This window comes from Miscanthus floridulus, chromosome 14 (genome assembly GCF_019320115.1).
Source record: "Miscanthus floridulus cultivar M001 chromosome 14, ASM1932011v1, whole genome shotgun sequence".
Taxonomy (NCBI): Eukaryota; Viridiplantae; Streptophyta; class Magnoliopsida; order Poales; family Poaceae; genus Miscanthus; species Miscanthus floridulus.
The window spans coordinates 86,227,480-86,245,123 of record NC_089593.1 but is presented as its reverse complement, the minus strand read 5'-3'; the positions used below and the strand labels follow the sequence as shown (position 1 = coordinate 86,245,123).

At 46.6% G+C, this 17,644-nt stretch overlaps 1 long non-coding RNA gene across 1 annotated transcript; it reads right to left on the bottom strand.

The window, feature by feature from the left end:
• Positions 1-4,094: 4,094 nt before the first annotated feature.
• LOC136505477 (uncharacterized) lies at positions 4,095-5,155 on the bottom strand. The gene is made up of 3 exons (XR_010771223.1): positions 5,049-5,155; positions 4,715-4,848; positions 4,095-4,269 (listed from the first exon to the last, which is right to left on the bottom strand). It is a non-coding gene; the product is annotated as an uncharacterized lncRNA (long non-coding RNA).
• Positions 5,156-17,644: the final 12,489 nt, after the last annotated feature.

Genomic DNA, 17,644 nt, shown 5'->3' with positions numbered 1-17,644 from the left:
CATCCCAGGATGGTAGCGAGGGTGCGTGGGGGGTCAAGAGCACCCGACAGAACTAGCCAGCCCCTGCACAAGTGATTACGAAAAATTATCAGTTTCTCTTTTGATTTTCAACGTATCATATGAAGTACTAGTGATAACATCTATAGTTACTTACCTTCTTCCCACAGGACGAACCAGAGGGCGTCGGTCAGGAAGCGGAATCGGAGGAAGGCTTGTGGGACCTCGCAGGTAGGGAGCCGAGAAAGCAGAACTGTCCTCCATCTGCTGAGTCCCCTCGTCCCCCGACGGAGTGTCGGTGGTTGTGCCCGTGGCCGCCACGTGCTCCTCCGGGGTAGGAGACGGGTCCTCCGGCTGGTTGAGAGCCGGGGGAGGAGGCGGGTCCCTCCTGGGGCAACCCCGGTCCCTCCCCCTCCCCCTCCCCCTCCCCCTCCCCGTGCTGGGGTGACCCGGGCCTGCTCTCGCCGCTGGGGGCGAAGACGTCCCCTCGCCTCCATCAGGAGGGCGTAGCCTCTGGTACACCGAGAGCACGTGCCTCGGTGAACGGTTGCCCACCATCTTTGTTCCGTCACCTGCAATGTACAAAGAATGAACAACAAGCGTTAGTACATACATGTCAAATAGTTCAAAATGAATAAACATAACAAAATTTAATAAAAAACATAGTATTACATGGTTTAGGAATAATCTTCATGATTGGGGTCATAGGTCTCATCATCACTGTCAAAATTGTCCAAATGGGCAACACTATTCAAAGGTTCTGTGTCTTCTTCATTGTCTTTGCCTAAATGGAATCGCTCAAGCATTTGAATGTCCTTCGGATTTAGCACTACATCTCCAGGGTCCTCGTCATCAACCGTTTCATTGTCTACTTCCATGGCGGTCGTCACACCGGGTAAGACTATCTCAAAGCTCCCTTGTAGCTCATCTGCTTGATAGAACTCTCCATCATATGTGTTTGTGTCGAAGGTGTAATCTTCATCGTTTGGAACAGGTAGTTTACCGTGCGAAGATACCTGGTGCACAATAGACCAACCCTTAAGATGGTCTTTGTCTTGGCACGCGTATGGCGTATGATACACCTGCACGGCCTGTTGAGCCACAATATAGACATCTTTTCCTTTATAGACGGAATCATGCCTAATCTCGACTAGCCCAAGATGAGGGGTCCGTCTCGTTCGTGCAGGATCAAACCAGTGGCACTTGAATATGACAGGAGTAAGAGGTACCCGACCCTCATATTCAAGTTTATAGATCTCCTCAATTATTCCGTAGTATTCGACGTCATTAGTGCCCGGCGTAAAAACTTGGCTGTTGGTGGTTTTCCGACCGGGCCGAGTCTGCTCGTGTCTTGACGTGTGGAAGCGATATCCGTTCACATCATAACCGGTATATGACTTCACCCTTAACTTGAAGCCGTTTGCAACCTGTCTCAACTCGTCACTCATGGACGCATTGGTTTGCGCCTGCAAGCTCAAGCATGATACATCGTTATACTATTGGAACGTACAAGCTAGTAAGGAATATCGATGAATGTACGACCTTTTGTTTGAACCAAGAAATAAAATCAGGCCTCCCAGCTCCCGCACCCTCTGAAAGAAGGGTATCATGTTCATGCGAGGTAGGATCCCTTGATTGATGCCACTCTTGACGAACAAATTCCCTGTACCAAAGAGAATCAATGGGGTTCGATACAGAACAGTGACGTCGTATTGAAACAAGTTCATTGAGAACTTACTTAATGAATGGCGCAACCTCGACAAGGTTGGTGAACACATATAGCGTGATTCTGCGCCACTCTTCTAGATCCAATCTCTTGGGGGTCGATCCACTTGCGCTGCCTAGTTGGCATTTGAAAAGGCTGAGGGTCGATTCAACTTCGCCAGCATTGTAACGAGGGGGTGGATTATGCTTGCTAGGAAGGTTTGGCTTGTAGTAGGATGTCGTGAAGTTTGCAACCTCCTCCCGAATGCTTGCCTCTGCAATGGAAGCCTCAATTCTGGCTTTATTTGTACATTTCTTGCGAAGAGTCTTTAGACATTGCTCGATTGGATAGCACCAACGGGCTTGCACAGGCCCCCCAACCGTGCCTCGGTCGGGAGGTGCACAATTAGATGCTACATCGGCAAGAAGAAGCCGGGTGGAAAGATCTTCTCAAGCTCACAGACCAACTCAGGTGCCATAGTTTCCAATTCTGTAATGATGGTCGAAGATAGCTCCTTGGCACAAAGCTGGCGAAAGAAGTAGCTCAACTTTGCCAGCACTAGCCAGACATGCTCAGGGACATAGCCTCGAACCATCGACGGAAGTATGCGCTCAATCCATATGTGGTAGTCATGACTCTTCATCCCGTTGACTCGCAGAGTCTCTAAGTTCACTCCCCTGCTTAGATTCGCTTCATACCCATCAGGGTACATTAAATTCTTGATCCATCGAAGTACTTCCCTCCTTTGATTGATTTTCAAGACATAGGGGGCCCTAGGCCTTCTCCACTGCTTTCCTGTTGCAGGAGGCCGCATCTCTAGGTTTGGCCTATCGCACAACGTCGCCAGGTCCACTCTAGCCTTAGGGTTGTCCTTAGACTTGTCAGTGTCCATGAGCATTGCCCAAAGTGCCTCGGCGATATTCTTTTCAGTGTGCATGACATCAATGTTATGGGGCAGTAGGAGGTCATCGAAATAGGGGAGCCTCGTCAAGCCGGACTTATGAGTCCACATATGTTGCTCACCATATCCCACAAAACCACCATCTTCGTTGGGCATGAGAGCATCTATCTGAGCACGAACCTCCGCCCCAGTCCTCAAGTGTGGTCTAGGGTCCATCGCTTTGACACCTTTTGTAAAGCTCTTGACGTCTTCTCTGAATGGATGGTCAAGAGGAAGGAATTGACGATGTTTGTCGAACGACGAATACTTGCCACCCTTCTTCAACCATATGAACCTCACAGCTTCCTTGCATATTGGGCATGGGAACTTCCCCTGAACACACCAGGCGCACATTAACCCGTACGCCAGGAAGTCATGCAGGGAGTAGTGGTACCAGACGTGCATTTTGAAGCTAGTCTTCGTAGCTCGGTCGTATGTCCACACCCTTTGACCCAAGCATCGATCAACTCATCTATCACAGGCTCCATGAAGACACCCATATTACTCCCTGGGTGTCCAGGGATTATCAATGACAGGAACACGGTATGTCGTTGAAAGGAGACACCGGGGGGGGAGATTCAGGGGGATGACGAACACGGGCCAACATGTGTATGGTGCAGCCATCATGCCATATGGATTGAACCCATCTGTTGCCAGCGCGACATGTACATTACGAGCCTCCTCTACTTTGAGAGGATACCGCGAATTGAAGTACTTCCATGCATCAGCATTGGATGGATGTACCATCTTCTCAGGATTGTATCGTGTGCCGTTTTTGTGCCATGTCATCTGTTTCGCGGATTCCTCGGTCATGAATAGCCGTTGGAGCCTCGGTAGGAACGGAAGGTGTCATAGGACTCTCATGGGGATCTTAAGCTGCCTCTTCTGGCCATCGCCTGAGTCTACCTCCACATACCTGGAGGATTTACACTTCGGGCAGTACTTTGCATCCGCGTGTTCTTTCCTAAATAGGACGCACCCCTTCGGACACACATGTATCTTGTCATACGGCATCTTAAGTGCAAGAAGAAGCTTCTCTGACTCGTACAAGTTCTTCGGCATAATGTGTGTCTTCGGTAGCATATCGCTCCACACGGCCACCATCTTGTCGAAGCCTTCTCGACTTAGGTTTAACTCGGCCTTCAACCCCATTACGCGACCAATGGCGTCCAGCTGAGAAACATTAGTATGATCATGAAGGGGTCTCTGTGCCGAGTCCAACATCAGGTAGAAGGCATCTGCAGCAGCCTCCATCTCCTCCTTGTCACGTCCTTCAGCGAACTGAGCTTGGTGCGTGTCATCCAGCATGTCTGCTACCCCGGCATCATCATCGAAAGCCTCGAGCCGTGGTCTCACCACCTCCTCCCTAATACGATCGGCTTCACCATGGTGGATCCATCGGTGGTAGCCCGGAGTAAATCCAAACTTCACAATATGTTTACCCATGGTTAACCTATCTTTCCTTCTTCTGTTGTCACAACCGCTGCACGGACAAACCACTAGAGAATGGCCTCCGGCACTCTCACCAAATGCATGCTGTAAGAATTCTTCGACCTTGACTATAAACAGCAAGTCGTAATCGTGCTCGTCTCTCCGGAGCGTGTACATCCACTCACGGTCCTCCATCCTTTAACAGACGTATCAGCACATATGAGTCACCATCAATTGCATCTACGCGGTGTCCCTACTCTCTAATAGGTGAGGATAGGTCCTAATCCCACCCGTGGATCCGTAGATGAGGTTAGTTTCCATGCTCCGCTCCTATCCGAGACGGAATTTCGGCAACACCTCCCTGCTGTTCTCCCAATACACGTCCTGCAAGGGAGAGTGTATATCCAGAGAACAACAGGGGGTGATGCCGAAACACCATCTCGGACCAGAGCGGACCATGGAAACTAACCCATCTACGCATCCGCGGGCTGTCCAAAAAACGTGGACAATCCGAAACAGAAATGCTCGCAGATATGCAAAGATCTGCATACCTCCAAAGATATCTCTTTCAGACGGGAGACGCCTAACTAGGCTACACCGATCTACGACGACAGACAAGCGGAAAAAGAGATAATTTATACCTAGGGTGTCGGTGAAGTCACGCTAGCGAGGCAGTGGCGAGTCGACGCAGTGGCGAGGCGACGCAGTGCAGGCAGACCCGCGATGCCGACAAAAATGATCGGGGACCTCCGGGTCACCTCCGACAGGTCCTGCTCTGCAAAAGAAGAAACACGACACTATAAGTTCAAAATTTTGGCAGCACCTCCCTTGCATGGGGAGGTTTCCAAAACCTACAAAAAACAACGGCACGAAGGCCGACAATCACAAATGGCACGAAGGCCGATAAGAACAGCGGCACAAAGGCCGACATCACAACGGCACGAAGGCCGACAAACGGAGAAAGGGTGGATATACCTTGCCCACGCTCGTAGGCGGTTCGGTGACGGTAGGGGCGTCGGCGGGACGGGCACACGGAGAAGACGGCCGAGGCACCTCCTCCTCCCCTCTACCTCGGCTTCCTCCCCCTCTCCCCTTCTCCTCCTTCCTCTCCTCCTCCTTCTTCCTTTTTCTTCTCTTTTTTCCTTCTCCTTTTCTTCCTTTTCCTTTTCTTTCTTTCTCTTCTTTTTTCCTCCTTCTTCTTCCTTCTTCTCCTTACTGCTGCTTCCTCCTCCTTCTTCCAAGCCGGCGGCAAGAGCAGGGGCGCACGGGGCCGGCGCATGTAGGGGAGGACAGCCGCGCGCGCCGGCGGTGGCAGCACGCGCGGACGGCGGCGGCGGGCAGCGCTGACGGCGGCGGCGTGGCCGGGCTGGGGGGTACTCGGGGGTGGGGGCGTGCGGTGGTGGGGGCTCGCCGGCGTGGGCGCGCCGGGGAGCCGCGCGGCTGGGCTGGGGGTGCTCGGGGGCGGGGGCGCGCTGTGGCGGGGGCTCGCCGGCGTGGGCGCGCCGGGGAGCCGCGCTGCCGGGCGGCGCGGCGGGGCTGGGGGGTCCTCGGGGGCGGGGGCGCGCGGTGGCAGGGTCTCGCCGGCGTGGGGCGCGCCGGGGTGCCGCACGGCGGGGCTGGGGGTGCTCGGGGCGGGGTCTCGCCGGCGTGGGCGCGCCGGGGAGCCGCGCGGCCGGGCTGGGGGGTGCTCGGGGACGGGGGCACGCGGTGGCGGGGGCTCGCCGGTGGCGCGGCGGAGCGGCGCTGGCGGCGCTGGCCGGCAGGGGAGGCCGCGGCGAGTGTCGGGGTGCTCGGGGGTGGGGGTCTCGCCGGCGTGGGCACGCCGGGGAGCCGCGCGGCCGGGCTGGGGGGTGCTCGGGGGCGGGGGCGCGCGGTGGCGGGGGCTCGCCGGCGTGGGCGCGCCGGCGCGGCGGAGCGGCGCGGGCGGCGCTGGCCCGCAGGGGAGGCGCGGCGGGCGTCGGGACAGAGCAGGCGGCTAGGGTACTGGGGGTGGGGGGGGATTTTGGGCCGGCGGTTTTATTTAAAAAAAAATTGCCGAGTGTAAGCCCCTTGAGCACTCGGCAAAAAATTTTTTTAATTTTTTAAAACTTATTTTGCCGAGTGCCAGCGTCAGGCACTCGGCAAAAAAAAATTATTTTTGAAAATCAGCTTTGCCGAGTGCCTTCTGGGCCGGCACTCGGCAAAGCCCACTTTGCCGAGTGCCCCCCATGGCATTCGGCAAAAAAAAAATTTTGATTTTGGGCCCAAATTTTTTTCTGTGGCCTTGTGACAGTATTTAAAACTCTATTTTAAAATTTGGGGCAATTTTAACTTTTTTTGATATATTTCATTAGTTTATTTCGTTTCGTCTATTTTAAAACTGCAGGTACATGGAATAATGGACTTTGGTCATCCAAAAATTGATACTCATGATATTTAGGGTATGTTTAGGCCGTATCCAGAAAGTCACATGAAATCTCGAGTATCTCGTTGACGTAACATGTCGAGGTACTTGCCGGAAATGTGATTTTAAATTATATAAAATGCAAACGAAGTCCGAAAATCATGAAACTTGTCGAGGCGTCGTGTTATCACATGTGGAGGCTGTGGTAAAAATTTTTAAAGGTTTCGAGCAAATTGTGATGTCGGATGCCAAAAACCCAGACATCTCCACATGAAATCTAGACTGTTTGGATAGAGTAGTGGGATTCTAGGATTTTTTCTATCTGGATTCTCAGAATCTGAAGGATTCAAACAGGGTCTTAAGTACATTTACATGAACCATATATTTCATTTTTTTTAAATCCTGCTCCTGATTGTCATGTCAACTAATCCAATCCGCAGTGCAGTTCTCAAAGTTTGAACAAAACATTACTATACCTTGCCATTCCAGTACTGTGCCAATTGTTTAAAATGATTATTGACTCACGAAATCACCTAAACGCAACATAGAATAATACTGGATTATTGCAGAACTTACCGATTTCACGCTTGCCGTATCAGGTCTATCACTTCCATGGACAACATTCCTGAAACGTTCCGTTTTCATCATAATTTATTTGATATATGCAGGTAAAATGTAACTGTTATGGGGCTGCTGGGATTTGAGAGGGAGAGAGCTGAGGGAGAGGCAGCGACAGGTGGCTACAGTACCCGCGGCGCTACAGTAGAGTGGGTACTGTTTATGATCATAATTGTGGCGGCTGGGCTGCGAGGGAGGCCGGGGCCTTGCCCACGTCCGAGCAAGAGGGAAGGGATTTCCTTGTTAATTCTTGCTTGATTAGATTAATACATCTCCTCTCCTTATATAGAGAGGTTTACTTGACTCCCAAGTAAGGCTTACTTGACCCTTAAGCAAGCGACACTTATCTCTAATTGACCCTAACACTAGCGGGCTATACCGCCAGTCCAGGCCCAATAGGCTCATGACGTACTCTAACACTACACCCCACCTGGACATGCAGCTCGTCCTCGAGCTGCAACCTAACGAACTTATAACATCGACTCGACTCCTAACACCTAAAAATAAGTCTTTTACATCTTGGCTTATTTTATTATTCTCAACCTGAAATGGACTGGGACTCTTTATTTGACTCCTGAACATAAGGTGGACACCATCCGCACGCCAAACCTGCATGTGTACAGCCTCCTGGATCCCATGGACACCATCTAGACGAAAGGGGTGTATGTGTATGGCCACCTGGAACTGGTCGCAACAGCCTCTTGGATCCCATGGACACCATCTATAACCTGGAATATGGCTATAGAGGGGTGAATAGCCTATTTAAAAATCTACAAATCAACTAGAGTAATTTGATTAGTATGACAAATAGCGAAATGCAAACTTGCTCTAGCTCTACAAGAGTTGCAAGCCATCTATCCAATAATTCTAGTTGCAATGATTACTAGGCACACAACTTGCAAGGTTATTACTCACTAAGAGCTTTCAATCTTGCTACTCTAAAGAGCTCCACTAGATGAACTTAAAATAACAAAGCAAGCTCTCAATTCTAATTACACTAAAGAGCTTGCCACAACTAATTTACAAGAATATAAATGAGTAAGTAGGGTGATTATACCGCCGTGTAGAGGAGTGAACCAATCACAAGATGAATACAAAATCAATCACCGGGAGAATACCAAAGGGCAAGAGACAACCAATTTTTCTCCTGAGGTTCACGTGCTTGCCGGCACGCTAGTCCCCGTTGTGTCGACCAACACTTGGTGGTTCGGCGGCTAAGAGGTGTTGCACGAACCTCGTGCACACAATTGGACACCGCAAGAACCTACCCACAAGTGAGGTAACTCAATGACACGAGCAATCCGCTATAGTTACCTTTCGGCGCTCCGCCGAGAAAGGCACAAGACCCCTCACAATCACCACGATCGGAGCCAGAGACAATCACCAACCTCCGCTCAATGATCCCCGCTGCTCCAAGCCGTCTAGGTGGCGGCAACCACCAAGAGAAACAAGTGAATCCCGCAGCGAAACACGAATACCAAGTGCCTCTAGAAGCAATCACTCAAGCAATGCACTTGGATTCTCTCCCAATCTCACAATGATGATGGATCAATAATGGAGATGAGTGGGAGGGTTTTGGCTAAGCTCACAAGGTTGCTATGTCAATGCAAATGGCCAAGAGAGTGAGCTTGAGCCGGCCATAGGGCTTAAATAGAAGCCCCCACAAAATAGAGCCGATGTACCCTTTCACTGGGCACAACACGGGGTGACTGGACTCTCCGGTCAGATCGACCGAACGCAGGACCCCAGCGTCCGGTCGCCCGATGCTTGCCACGTGTCATCGGCTTCAAACGCCGATCGCCCGATCTCAACGGTCAAGTGATGACTGGACGCGTCAGTTAGAAAGTGACCGGACGCAGGACCCTAACGTCCGTTCGTTTCCAGTAAGGTTCCGAACGTGAAATTTCACGACTGGACGCGTCCGGTCAAGCTCGACCGGACTCACCCGGCGTCCGGTCACTCAACATTTCCTCTGTGCGCCTCACGTCAGCGTACGTCAGCACTGACCGGACGCACCCTGCCAGCGTCCGGTCACTCTTCGCGCCAGCGTCCGGTCACAAGACCGAGACACATGCTCACTGCTGCTACTGACCGGACGTAGGACCCCAGCGTCCGGTCACTGCACCACCAGCGTCCGGTCACTGTGTGAACCCCTGTCTTTTCTATATATGGCGCCGGTGAAGTTTCTAACCCTTGCTCAAATATGACAACCACCAGGTGTATCACCTTGTGCATATGTGTTAGCATATTTTCACAAATACTTTCAAGGGTGTTAGCACTCCACTAGATCCTAAATGCATATGCAATGAGTTAAAGCATCTAGTGGCACTTTGATAACCGTATTTCAATACGAGTTTCACCCCTCTTAATAGTATGGTTATCTAACCTAAATGTGATCACACTCGCTAAGTATCTTGATCATCGGAATAAAATGGCTCCTACTATTTATACCTTTGCCTTAAGCCTTTTGTTTTTCTCTTTCTTCTTTTCAAGTTCAAGCATTTTATCATCACCATGCCATTACCATCGTTATGATCTTCGCCATTGTTTCATCACTTGGAGTAGTGCTACCTATCTCATAATTACTTTGATAAACTAGGTTAGCACTTAGGGTTTTATCAATTAACCAAAACCAAACTAGAGCTTTCAATCTCCTCCTTTTTGGTAATTGATGACAACCCTTACACAAAGATATGAATTGAGATTTAATTGAATCCACGTTGCTTGCCCAAGCATATTTACCATGTGTAAAAGAATATGGACAAGTTTCATGAACTCCAAATGGTAGCAATTGCTCCCCCTACATATGTGCTAAGAGTTTGGATTGTAGCTTGCACATATGCTTAGATAGGAAATATAGGAGATAATTTCTACCGTATGATGCTAAGGTATAAGAGATGGACCTTTGAAGCGTGATACCAATCAGAGTGCACCAATATACCATCCTTAGCACCATTAGTAACTATACATACACAAAAACTAGAGTACCCCATGAGATCAACATTACAAGCAAGGGTCTAGTTTCCATAAAATGAACATAAGTCTAGTTACTTTAGCCTATGCATGCTAGTTTTTCATTTCACCATTCAAGCATATAACTAGCATATACCACACAAGCATGGATATTAAACTTTAGAACTTATGTCATGCAAGCAAATATATGAAATGCACATTTAAATGCAACATACAAGTTTATGAGCTTGCTCCCCCTACTTGTGTGCATTTTTTATATGATCCCCTTACAATGTCAATGTCATTTCATTTCATTTGTTTGCTCCTTCTATCTTACTATCTTTGTGAATTTCTCCCCCTTTGTCAACAATTAGCATAAAAGGTGAGCTCAAACTATAGATAGGTTGGGGTGAAACCATATGAAATGAGGATTATTTTCCTAATTTGGTTCAATCTAGATTACTTGCAAAAGATATTTAACTCGGTTTGATCCAAGGACAAGCTTATTCACACCTCCAAATAAGGGTTATCTTGTACCATGTTGAGTTAAACACTTGTAGCTTATTTTCTAGATCAAACACTAGGTTTACAAGCCCACAAACATGTTATATGCTACCACTAGATCATTTCAAGCATACAAGCAATAGTGGTACCATACAAGCATCAAATTCATTTGATTTTAATGAATGAGCATAGGACATAATAGGAATGACTAGATGCACTAAACAAGTCCTTAGCAATGGATGGATGACATGTCAATCAACTTTACCTTGCTTTGCTCGAAGGAGAGGCATGTCATATAATGGGGGGTGCATCAACACATATTGGAGAAGTCAAGTATGTTCAATTCATTCCTTAGCTTGCAAAACCTCTTTTCATCAAGTGGCTTGGTGAAGATATCGGCAAGTTGATCTTCGGTGCCCACACTCTCAATGTAAATATCCCCTTTTTGTTGGTGATCTCTTATGAAATGATGGCGGACATCAATATGATTTGTTCTTGAATGTTGAACCGGGTTGTTGGTGAGCTTTACGACACTCTCATTGTCACATAGCAATGGCACTTTCTTGAATTTAATTTCAAAGTCACTCAAAGTAGCCTTCAACCAAAGTAATTGAGCACAACAACTACCGGCTGAAATGTACTCTGCTTCGGTGGTTGAAAGTGCTACACTATTTTGCTTCTTTGATGACCAAGACACAAGTGATCTTCCTAATAGTTGACATGTGCCTGATGTGCTCTTTCTATCAACTTTGCATCCCGCATAATCGGAGTCTGAATATCCAATCAACTCAAATCTTGCTCCTTTGGGATACCACAATCCAACATTTTGTGTATGCTTCAAGTACCTCAATATTCTCTTTATTGCCTTCAAATGACTTTCTCTTGGCTTGAAATCTAGCACACATGCATACACTAAACATCACATCCGGCCTTGATGCAGTCACATCGAGTAGGCTTCCAATCATAGACCGATACATCTTTTGATCCACCATGTTACCACTAGCATCACTATCCAAGCTTCCACTTGTCCCCATTGGTGTACTAATAGCTTTAGCATCATCCATTCCAAACTTCTTTAGCATGTCCTTGATATACTTGCCTTGACTCACAAATGTGTCATTCTTCATTTGCTTGATTTGAAGACCAAGGAAGTAGCTAAGCTTCCCAATCATGGACATTTCAAACTCACTAGCCATCATTTTGCCAAACTCCTCACAAAATTCTTGATTTATTGACCCAAAGATGATATCATCAACATAGATTTGCATTACAAACAAGTCATTTCCATGCTTCTTGGTGAAGAGAGTGGTGTCAACCTTTCCCATCTTAAATCCCTTAGAGAGTAGGAAATCTCTCAATCTCTCATACCATGCTCTAGGTGCTTGTTTTAATCCATATAAAGCCTTTCTCAACTTGTAAACATGGTTGGGTTTCTTCTCATCTTCAAAATCGGGAGGTTGCTCAACATACACAAGCTCATTGATGTACCCATTGAGAAATGCACTCTTCATATCCATTTGGTACAACTTGATGTTGTGGGCACAAGCATAGGCTAACAAGATTCTAATTGCTTCCAATCTTGTAACCAGGGCATATGTTTCTCCAAAGTCAAGACCTTCAACTTGAGTGTAACCTTGAGCCACTAATCTTGCTTTGTTTCTTAGTACTATCCCATCTTGATCTTGCTTGTTCCGAAAGACCCACTTGGTTCCAATCATATTATGATCCTTAGGCCTCTCAACTAACTCCCATACTTGGTTTCTTGTAAAGTTGTTTAGCTCTTCATGCATAGCATTGACCCAATCAACATCCTTCAAAGCTTCATCTATCTTCTTAGGTTCAATGGATGACACAAATGAGAAATGCTCACAAAATGAAGCCAATCTTGATCTAGTTTGCATACCTCTTGAAATATCACCAATGATAGTGTCCAAGGGATGATCTCTTGCAACATTGGTTGGTTGAAGCACTTACACTTGATTGCTTGCATTTGATAGATCACTTGGTTGAGATGATGAACTAGCCACTTGTTCTTGATCTTGCACTTTGTCATCACTAGTTCTTGCTTGAACTTGATCATGAGAACCACTAGCTTGCACATTTGAGTTAGAGAGCACTTGATTCTTGTCATCTTCAACATCAATTACCTCTCTAGGCATTATATCACCAATGTCCATGTTCTTCATTGCATTGACCAATTGAGTGCCTCTTACATCATCTAGATTCTCATCTTCCTCTTGGGAACTATTTGTTTCATCAAACTCCACATCATGAACCTCCTCAAGAGTACCACTAGCCAAATTCCAAACTCTATAAGCCTTGCTAATAGTGGAGTAACCAAGCAAGAAGCCTTCATCACATTTCTTTTCAAACTTGCTCAATCTAGTGCCTTTCTTCAATATGTAGCATTTACAACCAAAAAACCGAAAGTATGCTATGTTGGGCTTTCTTCCATTCAATAGCTCATAAGGTGTCTTCTCTATCATGGGGTGACAATAGTGTTGGTTGCTATAATAGCAAGCCGTGTTGATTGCTTCGACCCAAAATGAATGACTCACATTGTACTCACTCAACATTGATCTTGCTATATCAATCAAAGTTCTATTCTTCCTTTCAACTAAGCCATTTGATTGAGGAGTGTACTTGGCCGAGAATTGATGTCTAATTCCAAATTCATCACACAACTCATCAATTCTTGTGTTCTTGAACTCACTTCCATTGTCACTTCTTACTTTCTTGATAGTAGTTTCAAACTCATTGTGAATGCCCTTAACAAAAGATTTGAATGTTGCAAACACATCACTCTTGTCAACAAGAAAGAATACCCATGTGTATCTAGTGAAATCATCCACAATCACAAGTCCATATTTGTTTCCACCAATGCTAGTGTATGTGGTTGGTCCAAACAAGTCCATGTGCATCAACTCAAATGCCTTAGATGTACTCATCATGCTCTTCTTAGGATGTGTGTTACCAACTTGCTTTCTGGCTTGACATGCACTACATAGCTTATCTTTTTCAAAAGTGACATCTTTCAAGCCTCTAACTAGGTCATGCTTGATCAACTTGTTCAATTGTTTCATTCCAACATGACCAAGCCTTCTATGCCATAACCAACCCAAGCTAGACTTAGTGATCAAACATGTTGACAATTGAGCCTCTCTAGTATTGAAATCAACTAAGTATAGATTCTCATATCTAAATCCTTTGAAAATCAAGTTAGAGCCATCTACACTTATGATCTCTACATTATCCACACCAAATATGCACTTGAAATCAAGATCACACAATTGAGCTACCAACAATAGATTGAAGTTCAAGCTCTCTACTAGTAGCACATTTGAAATGCTAAAGTCATTAGATATTGCAATCTTACCAAGCCCTTTGACCTTGCCTTTGCCATTGTCACCAAATGTGATACTATCAATCCCATTGCTCTTGTTTTCATTTATTGAATTGAACATTCTTGAATCACCAGTCATGTGTTGTGTGCACCCACTATCAAGCACCCAATGCCTTCCTCTGGCTTTATAATTGACCTACAAAAGAAGATAAATTCTTTTTAGATGCCCAAACTTGCTTGGGTCCTTGAAGGTTAGTTACCAAGGTCTTTGGTACCCAAATGACCTTCTTCTTTGGGCCCACAATTGGTGTACCAATGAACTTAGCCTTCACACCATTGGCACCCTTAACAAGCATGTAACAAGAATCAAATTTAATTGAGGATACAATAGGTAGCTTGTTCTTGTTAATCTTGCAATATTGCTCTACATGCCCAACTTGCTTGCATCTATTGCAAAATCGACCATTGCCCTTCACAAAGTTGACTTTGGGAGTGACAAAGGCTGCCTTGTTTTTCTTGAGGGTATAGCCTAATCCCTCTTTGTTGAGAGAAAATCTTTGGCTACCCAAGCACTTTAGCAAGCGGGCATCTCCACCATAGGCATTGCCTAAGGCATGAGTGAGCTCATTCACCTCCTTCTTGAGGGTCTCATTTTCCACCATTAGTGAGGCATCACAAGTGAGACCATTACTCAAAGGTGAAGTAGAAGCAGTCATGCTACAAGAAGTGTTAGTGGGAGCAACTACAATAGGCTTATAAAAAGATTCATCAATAAGATCACATGTTAGTCCCACAACACATGATACAATCACTTGCTCCTTCTTGGCTTCCTCCACTTTGACTTGCTCGATGAGAGAGGAGTGAGCCTTTTCAAGCTTAGAGTGAGCTTTGCCAAGCTTCTCATGGGCTTCCATTAGCCTCTCATGAGTGGCATTGAGCTCATCAAGGGATTGCTCAAGAAATTTTACTTTCTTGCGTAATTCTTTGCACTCCTTTCTCTTCATCTCATTGCAAGTGTGCACTTGCTCATACATGTCCAAGAGTTCCTCCTTGGTGTACTCCTCATTATCATCATCATCATTATCATCATTCCTACAAGCGTCACTTTCACATTCATTATCATCACTCACATCATATTTTACCTTGGTAGGCTTTGCCATGAGGCATATCGATGGAGTGTCAAAGATGGAGGTTTGTTGTTGATGTCGATGCTTGCTAGTGCTCTCTTGATAGATTTTTTGTCATCATCACTAGAGCTATCACTATCCGAAGAGCCATCACTATCCCATGTGACCACATAGCCTCCACATTTCTTCTTCTTTTGGAAGGTCATTCTCTTCTCCTTCTTCTCCTTCTTTTCTTTCTTATCCTTTTTGAGCTTCTTCTTCTCATCCTCATCATTGTCACTATTGTAGGGACAATTTGCTACAACATGATCGAGACTCTTGCAATTGTAGCATCTTCTCACATATTCTTTGCTTTTGGTGTGATCTCTTCTCTTTCTTGCACCATAGCCCTTCTTCTTCATGATTTTTTCCATCTTGCATACAAAGGGGGCCATAGCTTCATCATCAATATCACTAAGATCATCATCATCACTTGATTCTTTCTTGGACTTGCCCTTGTTCTTGGATGATGATGAGCTAGCCTTCAATGCTATACTCTTCTTCTTCTTCTTCTTGTCTTCTTATTCCTTCTTGTCATTCTTGTCATCCCCTTCCTTTCCACACAGTATGTCTCTTGGGTCATGACATCACCTAGTACTTAGTTAGGGGTAATCTCCTTCAATCCTCCTCTTATGATAAGCAATCTCAACATCTCAAATCTTGGAGGTAAGCACATCAAGAACCGATGAGAGACATCATCATCCTTGATCTTCTCTCCCAAGGCCTTCAAGTCATTTACAATCACTTGCAACCGATGGAACATTTCTGGAATGCTCTCATCTTCCTTCATCTTGAAGCTTGTCAACTTATCCTTGAGAATATACAACTTAGCACTCTTCACCGCTAGTGTGCCCTCATATGTTTCCTCCAATCTCCTCCACACCTCATTTGCTCTTTCATAATCCTTGATTTACTCAAACACCTTAGAATCAATGGCATTGTATGTGGTGTTGAGAGCCATTGTATTGCATTGCTTGTTGGTCTTGTCTTGGTTGGTGGGGTCATCGGGATCAATGATAGCATAGTCATTCTCGGTCACCTCCCATACTTGATCATTGATTGAACCAAGATACATCCTCATCTTTCTCTTCCAATAATCATAGCATGTGCCATCAGAGAACAGTGGTTTGCCCCCCACATGGTTGAACACAACTTGAGCCATAATTTGACACCGAGGTTGTTAAGCCTTCAATCAAATGGTGACCATGGCTCTGATACCACTTGAAAGGTCCTAATATGGCTAGAGGGGGGTGAATAGCCTATTTAAAAATCTATAAATCAACTAGAGCAATTTGATTAGTATGACAAATAGCGAAATGCAAACTTGCTCTAGCTCTACAAGGGTTGCAAGCCACCTATCCAATAATTCTAGTTGCAATGATTACTAGGCACACAACTTGCAAGGTTATTACTCACTAAGAGCTCTCAATCTTGCTACTCTAAAGAGCTCCACTAGATGAACTTAAAATAACAAAACAAGCTCTCAATTCTAATTACACTAAAGAGCTTGCCACAACTAATTTGCAAGAATATAAATGAGTGAGTAGGGTGATTATACCGCCGTGTAGAGGAGTGAACCAATCACAAGATGAATACTAAATCAATCATCGGGAGAATACCAAAGGGCAAGAGACAATCAATTTTCTCCCGAGGTTCACGTGCTTGCCGGCACGCTAGTCCCCGTTGTGTCGACCAACACTTGGTGGTTCGGCGGCTAAGAGGTGTTGCACGAACCTCATCCACATAATTGGACACTGCAAGAACCTACCCACAAGTGAGGTAACTCAATGACACGAGCAATCCACTAGAGTTACCTTTTGGCGCTCCGCCGGGGAAGGCACAAGACCCCTCACAATCACCACGATCAGAGCCGGAGACAATCACCAACCTCCGCTCAACGATCCTCGCTGCTCCAAGCCGTCTAGGTGGCGGCAACCACCAAGAGAAACAAGTGAATCCCGCAGCGAAACACGAATACCAAGTGCCTCTAGATGCAATCACTCAAGCAATGCACTTGGATTCTCTCCCAATCTCACAATGATGATGGATCAATGATGGAGATGAGTGAGAGGGTTTTGGCTAAGCTCACAAGGTTGCTATGTCAATGCAAATGGCCAAGAGAGTGAGCTTGAGCCGGCCATGGGGCTTAAATAGAAGCCCCCACGAAATAGAGCCGATGTACCCCTTCACCGGGCACAATACAAGGTGACCGGACGCTCTGGTCAAATCGACCGGACCCAGGACCCCAGCGTCCGGTCGCCCAATGCTTGCCACGTGTCATCGGCTTCAAACGCCGATCGCCCGATCTCAACGGTCAAGTGATGACCGGACGCGTCAGTTAGAAAGTGACCGGACGCAGGACCCTAGCGTCCGTTCGTTTCCGGTAAGGTTCCGAACGTGAAATTTCACGACCGGACGCGTCCGGTCAAGCTCGACCGGACTCACCCGGCGTCCGGTCACTCAACATTTCCTCTGTGCGCCTCACGTCAGCGTACGTCAGCACTGACCGAACGCACCCTGCCAGCGTCCGGTCACTCTTCGCGCCAGCGTCTGGTCACAAGACCGAGACGCGTGCTCATTGCTGCTACTGACCGGACGCAGGACC